General features: G+C 49.0%; 1 protein-coding gene across 6 annotated transcripts in view; it reads right to left on the reverse strand.

The window, feature by feature from the left end:
- Positions 1 to 7,710, reverse strand: part of LOC144170706 (secretin receptor-like) — a 358,512-nt gene that overhangs the window by 295,133 nt on the left and 55,669 nt on the right. The window contains exon 1 of one of the 6 annotated variants that reach the window (XM_077700663.1): positions 1,276 to 2,778. The exons of the other annotated variants lie outside the window; for them this stretch is intronic. The gene's annotated coding sequence lies outside the window, so the exon portion shown is untranslated. Of the gene's footprint in view, positions 1 to 1,275; positions 2,779 to 7,710 lie in introns of those variants that run through there. 6 annotated transcript variants of the gene reach the window in all.

Genomic DNA, 7,710 nt, shown 5'->3' on the forward strand with positions numbered 1-7,710 from the left:
TGCGGGTGAGAGCAACACTGTTGTTCCTAGCTGCCTAATGCAAGAATTACACCGTCGTTAGCCACGGGGCAGAAGACGAGAAAATATCGAGGCTTCTCCTACACGTCAAACGGGTAAACGCCGTCCACTGGCCTTCAGTGCGAACAAAGAGCGAACTTGCGTGTTCTTTTCGCCTGCCCCTCGTGATGTGGCTCTGCGATTTGAAGGATATGCTTTACCGTTAAATACGAGCTTATTTTAAGCCATGACACGTCTGCTCGCTGAACTTTGCTTCGGTCATGTGATCCGAACACGAAGCAGATGTGCAGGGGGCCATTTGACCCTGACGTTCAAGCCCCCCAATATTTGTCCCGATTATCAACTGAGGAGTTCATGAGGGAGAATAAGTTAGCAGAAGCCAATAAAGACAAGAAGACGTTCAGTGTTCAACGCGGTTAAACAAATCTTGTTGAAGGTTAAATGCGGGGCGTGAAAATACTGGACGCAGTCAGATCTCTTCGGAGAAGCTTTCCGTCTTAGAAGCGCCTCCGTTTTGGCATACCTTTTTGAGATTCCGAATTGCATAATAGCATTATAATTACATGCGGACGGGCCTAGGTTTTGCTATTTATTTTGATTGAGTTAAGGCTTCTAGCAGTCATCTATAAACCAGCTGTATGCAGGTTGCTCTTCTGTAAAGTACGTTGTGTTTCTAATCGGTGTAAAATGTTGTGCACAAAATTGCTCGTGCCAACAAGCGACGCGGCAGATTTCCAAAACTTTCGTAAGGTGACGACACTTGTGCGGCCGTGCCATTTACGCCCACGTAGAGGTGCTCCAGATGACGTGTATTATTCTTCCATCACCCTACGGCCCGGCTGATGAGTAAATGATAACTTTGCCCCACTAACCTTCAATTTGTGAATTCATTCCCAAATGCTAAGCTGACGGAGCAACGCTTTGACATCGATATCTAAACGCGTATGCTCTCAGGATGCAACCAACGGGGCGACATTTTGTTCGAGCTTTTGATGACTGTTTCGACAGTTTTATTAATGACCGTAAGGATTAGTAACATGCGTTGGCTTGATCATCTTTTGACCGACAGATTGCAGGCCGTGGTAACGCATCAGCAAATGCATCCCGCGGTTTCTGCAGCAAGGAGTCGTGAATGCAATGTCCGGATCAATTCAGATAATCCTGTAGAGGTACACGCCCGAGAAATTAGGAAGTGTTGTGGTGACAACGCCACGCTTCGACAATACCGCGCGTTATCATCCAAAAGAGTCTGCTCACCTGTTACTTAGGTAATTCGGCCGAAGGACAGCTCGAAGGGCGGAGATAGCAGTACAGTAGAGCAAACCGCCGTCTGGCCGCTCCAAGAAGTTCAAGTACACGAAGGAGCTCGGCCCAAACAAATGTTGAGTCTATCGCTGCCACAGAAAGTCTCGTAGGTTCGGTTGACGTACAGCATGGTGCGCAAAAGGTTCATCTCTTGGTGTGTGTTTTCAAGTTCGAAGAGAAGACGGCTGGAATTTAACGAAAATTTACCAGAGGCGCTCTTGCAGTTACAATACAGCTGGAAGGAACACAGCGTCCGTATATTACATCAGAAAACACTTGAATTAACGACAAAGTTCTATTGCCGTACGGGTTTTTTCGGTAATATTCGCAAACAACCAGCCACCCGTATGCGCAGGACTGAACACGAGCACGTCAGTTCGAGTCGCTCACTTTCCCAAGTCTTCAAGTGTTGCCAACACTGGGCCACGTAGTCGTTGCGGCTTGGACACGGATCGTGCGCTCGGCAGCACTGTGTTCTGTGGTGTTCATTCACGTCAAAGCCACGAAGCAAGCTTTATTCAACGCAGTAATGTCCCTTGTCGCTTGCGCTTGCAGAAATTGCACTTGACTAATGCTCATTGTTTATCATACTGCCGTCATGCCGATGTTTCTTTCCTTGACATCGCAATGGATAAGCATTACTCCGTGGAAAAGGAACTCAGGGAAGTACGTTTCCTTTTGCTGCGACAACGTAAAGTTTCGAGCAACATCCAATATGCACACATTGAAGGTGAGAGTGCCGGCAACAATGAAGCGAACGACTTGAAGGCATCACGTTCCTCGATGCACTCAATAAGGGCAAGGGTGATGGTTAATGCTGTTTGGAAATTGCCATTAACTGCTTCAATTGCTTCACCAGTGATCATGTACCGATTAAAGATAATTACATGAACTTCTTGTATAACAAATTCCACGGTTCATCTAATCGTTGAAACAAAGAACGATCCCAAAATCGAGAAAGGTGTCAGTCAGTTCTGTTCTCACTGGCAACCACATCAACGGGAACAATCCAGGAGAGGTGCAACAGATTGAAGTGGTAACGATGCAAGATGATAAAAATCAGCGCTCGTCCAAGTGCAGTCGAAGCTGTCACAACTGTCCAACGCAGTGTGCGCGCTGCCACGACGGAGAGGGCCGCACAATCGTAACCCGCCACCGAACTCGGGATTCGCTGCTCGTCGCAGATCCGTCGCGGCCGCGCTGTGACGCGGTGTCACGGTAGAGAGCGGCAAACTTCTTCGGTCGCAAGGAGCGCCGGAACGCGCCCGTGCTTCCAGACGCGGTCGAGCGCGGAGTCAGCCGCTGCGAGGACGCGCGCGCGGTCGCTGCGAAGGGCGGGGACTGTGCGCGCGGTGCGCTCTCGGGAGCGCGAGGGAGGCGCGCGCTCCTCAACCTGAACCTGCGCGGAGGCAGAGCCTGCGCTGCTGGGGGAGACGGAGCAGCGGCCTGCGCGCCGGCTCGCGTCCCGGCACTGGAGTTCACGCGGTTGGTCCGCTCGGCGCCGTGGCCGCGACAGACCGCGTGCGTTGTCGGCCGGCGGCGCTGTGCGCAGGTCAGCCGTTCATGGGCCCTTCGCGTAGCAGCGGCGAGAGGTGACATTGGCGCGTATAGTGAGGAGAGCGTAGTCAATGAAATGTTCTTTTAAAGACGATAGTCTTTCTTGCGCTACTTAAACCCAGAAATTTTGGTCTGCCTGTCTGTCTGTCTGTCCGTCTGTCTGTCCGCCTGTCTGTCTGTAACTCGATTCAGCCCCCCGGCCGGAGTAAAATGCTTACTGCGCAATAGTCTTATATACTCACAGCCAAATTTAAACGTCTAAGCCCGGTTAATATGTTCATCTTGTCAACTTTGTTGAACAAGCATCACACATAATACAAATATAAGACAGGAAATTGGTACTCAAGGGATATTTACAGTGTTCCATTATTAAAAAATTCCTGGATGCTTGGTTTTTCGATAGCAAATGACATTGTGCATCTACTGCAGAAAACCGCCGCCTCCTGGCGCTATATGAGAAATCACGCGGCAACAGCAAAGAAAGGTTCCACTCTAGGTTTCACGTTCTGCTTGGAACGCACGTGGAGCACGCCAACGCGGTTGCATAAACCTTGAAGTCGGCCGCCTCGATTCACGCGCGTCTCCGCCGTACTGCAGCGCTGGCATCGAGTAACCCCGCCTGTAGCAGTGGAACACGGTAAATTCAAATCGCCTTGAGCAAACCTTTCGTGTGTTTACCTTGGAATGAGCGCGACGGAACAGAAACAGCATGAGAGGTGAGCGAAAAAGCAAACGGGGCCATTGCCTTGGCAAATGTCTACAAAGACTATCATCGTCTTTTGACTACATTGCAACGAAACGAGCAGATACGCGGCCAATTTTTGAACTGAAAGCGTTCGTCACCTCAAACTGCCATCAAGCAATCGAACGTTTTCCTCGAAACCATAAGGAGGGATATATGGAACAGTATGAGTATTTGCTCCGACCTGGGGCTAAGTTCCAGGACGGAGTGTAATAGAAGCTCGTAGGAGATGATGCTAAATAAAAGGGTAGGTACGAGGGGGTGTGTACCGTGCCAACCGTACATGCTATGGCATTTAAAGGTACCCTGAAACGTTTTTTTTTATTTCAGTGGAAAATTGAATCTGTCCCCCTGGGTCTGGAACACTATGCCTGATACTTAGACCATGGTTCCCTGAATACCCTCAACTCAAAGGCCTAGCCGCACTATTTGACTACGTTGGGGGCACCGACATTGCTACGGCATTGTAGACAGCTTCTTAGCGCGGGTGGTTTACTTTTTACTCAGTGACCTGAACCAGAACTTCAATTAAAAAGTAGTTCGATTTTTCTTCTCCCTTTTTCTGCAGATATCTTGTTGCCAGATGGACTGTATTTTTTCCCTCTGCCTTCCCCACCGAGTAAATTCTCATCAAACCTATCTGCGTTTCACCATGTAATAAATGGTGCCCCCTCCCCTATACTACAAATCGTGCTATACTTTTTTTTTCAAACCTGATAAAAGTGTATCCGGAACAACAAGGCTGCGATCAAGTCTCCCAAAGATGTTTAAGAGAACACTTGGGTAGCTGTGCCATTCCGGTGTGTTGAAACGGCGATGGGGGGTGGAAGGGGGGGGGGTGAAACGGGCGTTAAACCTTTTGTGGGAGAGCGCATACGGATTAACCAAAACTCGAAGCTGTGGTCCCGCTATTTTCACTGGGGCTTTAGAACGTGGGCGCCGTCGCCGTTGTTTAATATCGGCAATTGCTCAATGAGATTAAATGTATTACACATCTTAGTTCGAATTGTGGGAAACAAGTCTAGTTCGCAGGATTTGAGATGCGCTCGCATAGATTAGAGCATGGAAGGGCTACCCACGGAAAAGCTGTAAATAGCAACGGGCGATTTGCGAACCAGTGGATGACCACGAACGTTGCCGAGGGACTACATAAGGGCGCCCACAGGAAAGCGACAGATAAGCACTCATGAACCATTCCACTTTGTGAAGGCGAAGGTGTTGTATATTTGTCTATTTGGTTTCGGTTCCCCGATCACTGCCGCAGGTGGCACCAGTGTTGTTTAGGTATATAAGCATGTGCAAGTTGGAATAAAGGGGCTTTTGTTCCGATGTGCTCTCAAGTTGTCTAGTCGTTCATTCATCGGCGGCACACGCCGCCACTACAGAAGGCCCACCGAAGTTTTTTTTTTTTTTAACACGGGAAATTGAGATGGAACAGAATTTAGGTTAAAGGTATGAGAAAATTCAATTTCTCTCGAGCGTCGACACCGGTCACCCCTAAGGAAGACAGACATAGACGCAGACGCTTTTAATCTGACTCTGCTGACCTTAAAATTGATGCCTATTTATAACTAACCTACTCAAAACGCATATCCACGTGATAAGACGCATAAGCTTGCGGTCCAAATCATGCTTTGACCAGGATGCGACTTTGGTGGTCAACGCGGGCTAACAGCACCATCCTCGGGACGTTCCTTTTCCAACTCCTCGCGCTTAAAAAATGCGTCGCGCTTCAAAGACATTGGAGCTCCGGGAGTTTGTGTTCTCGGACATTTAAAATACGTGGAATCCTGGCAATATAAGCTTTGCTTAAAGCTGTTTCCGTATGGTCGTGAATGGAATTCGTTGCTAGAGGCTTTCGTGTTCCACTGGTATACCATCGGGGACGATAGTGGGATAGCGTTTCGCAGTGCTCTAGGAGCTGCGATGTCATGAGGTGGTTAGTCTCGAGTATTTATTTTTACGGGGAAATGGGTTTCGGCAAGCACAATTTCATAGCAAAGGCAGAAGGAGTGGTAGTCCTCGCCTCCTGCTTGCACTTGTTAAAGGAGCCATGAAGAGAAAACAAAAGTTTGTTTTATTCGAAAGATTAGGTGTTTCATAGTACCCCAAGCGCTTTCCCGGAAGCAAATGATGCTTTATTCACTGAGAAATAAGGCAATTTAAGCCAAAATTTTAAATCTCCCGCTAAAATTGAACATTCCGTGACGTGTACAATGGCGTCATAGAGCCGGTCCATGAAACAGATACTTAGTATGTCGACTCCATATAGCACCCACACGCGGGAGTCGATCGAGACGGCGGCCATTTTAAAAATACTAGTAAAACCTAGTGCACCCGCAGCCCTAGTCATGGAATCGCCTGATCCGGAGAACAAAACTCTCGTTGAGGAGCTCGGGCTTGCATTTAACAACCTCACACCACTAAAACGCTCAATGCATCTAAGTGCACGAGCGGCAAGAGTTGTGGGATACGCGGTGGACGGGAAAGCGACCATTCCGCGATAGCCACAACAGACGAACGCCCAGCCGTCGGCACCGCTGCCTCGTCAGCCCCGACGCGACGAATGAATACAGACTGGTACGTATGTGGCGTATTTTGATTACGGTTTTAGTAGCAGTATCGCTTATGCCAGTTGGCCGGTGTCGTGTATGGAAAGCCGTTCGCGCGAGCTCTCTGCTTCGACCAGAAAGATACGAGCGTCAATGCGCGGTGTTTACGGCATTTTTTTCCCCAAGGTCAGAGCGATTTGACGAAGTCGGCGACGAGCGCCAGCATGTCCCAGGAGTGAGCTAACGTAAGGGTCCCTGCCGTAATCACTTCCTCGGAAATGAAGCGAGCACACTCGTACTTCCTTTAGCTCTCTTTCTCCTCCGTTTGCAAAGTTCACAAAACGTAGCCACTTGCTTCGCCTAGGTTCGTCGTTGGGCAGCACATGAAAGGAGATCTCCTCACCGGTGGGGATGTCGCACTCCCTCGACGATTTGCCGGTACTACATGGGCATTTCAAAATGCAGCAACGAAATTTCATTGTAAAGTACTCGAACAAACTGAAGTTTTCAGTGGTTGTAAACTGGAAACGAGCTCGTAACGACAGCAGCAAGCCAACACCATTCGAAACTTACGCGACGACTGGCACTATCTCGTCGCTTCTTGCTGTTCCTTACTCCCCTCGTTTCTATTTTTACCTTTGCTGGTTGGCGATATGACGGCCAACCTCCTGTGAAGGGATTACGATACGAAGCAAGGTCGCGCCTGTGCGTGCTGGAACGGTTCGTTGGCCCCGAAGAGCCTCGAACCCGAAAATTCGTCTGCGCGACGGCGAGATGTCGAGCTCGGCCGGCGCTAGTTTCGTACGCATTGGCGCACACGCTTGCGTGTTCCTTCGGACCTTCAACCGTTTACTCCACCGTTCTTTTTCATAAAAAGAATGTGCAGTATGTTTCACGGGCATTTAGCTCGCTATGCAAACTGTAAGCCCTGCCTAACATGCGTTTGCTTTTGCCGGCCTCCGCCAATCGCAGAGCATTCCCAAGTGACATCACAGGTTCTGTTGCGGAAAATGAGCTGGTGGGTCGCATGGTCATTTCCTTTCTTCCTAATTATGTAGCTTATTTGGGCGAAGTTTGCGTTATAAGTGGTGTCGTTATGGTTCTAACGAGGCAATCTTTCGAATGAACCAAACTTGTGTTTTCTCTTCATGGCTCCTTTAAAGCGCCCATGGAGGGCACGCAGGAGAGTGGTTCGGAGAGTACAGTTCACATGACCCGCCCTCTTAAAAAGCACTCGCTCCTTCCAGCCGGCACAGAATGAGGTGCTAAGGCACGCGGCATTGAGAGATGACTAACCCAGCCAACGGGGAGCTGTTATAAAAGGCGCGTGGCATACACGCGTTTACAATCGCCTAGTGAAAATTGTCAGTGTAGGCATACACTGAGTGAGCGGCTGCTTTGGTAAGTTATTATCATATTATCATCATAGCGGTGCTGCCATTGCCATCAAGACTCTGGACAGTTGGGAAATGTTTACATCATACCTATACCTTAGTGAACCCTGCTAAGTTCTTAAATAAGCACTAAATGGCCCAC

The sequence above is a fragment of the Haemaphysalis longicornis genome, unplaced genomic scaffold (assembly GCF_048455015.1).
Source record: "Haemaphysalis longicornis isolate Haplotype H1 unplaced genomic scaffold, Haemaphysalis longicornis Haplotype H1 scaffold_2, whole genome shotgun sequence".
In the NCBI taxonomy this organism is placed as follows: Eukaryota; Metazoa; Arthropoda; class Arachnida; order Ixodida; family Ixodidae; genus Haemaphysalis; species Haemaphysalis longicornis.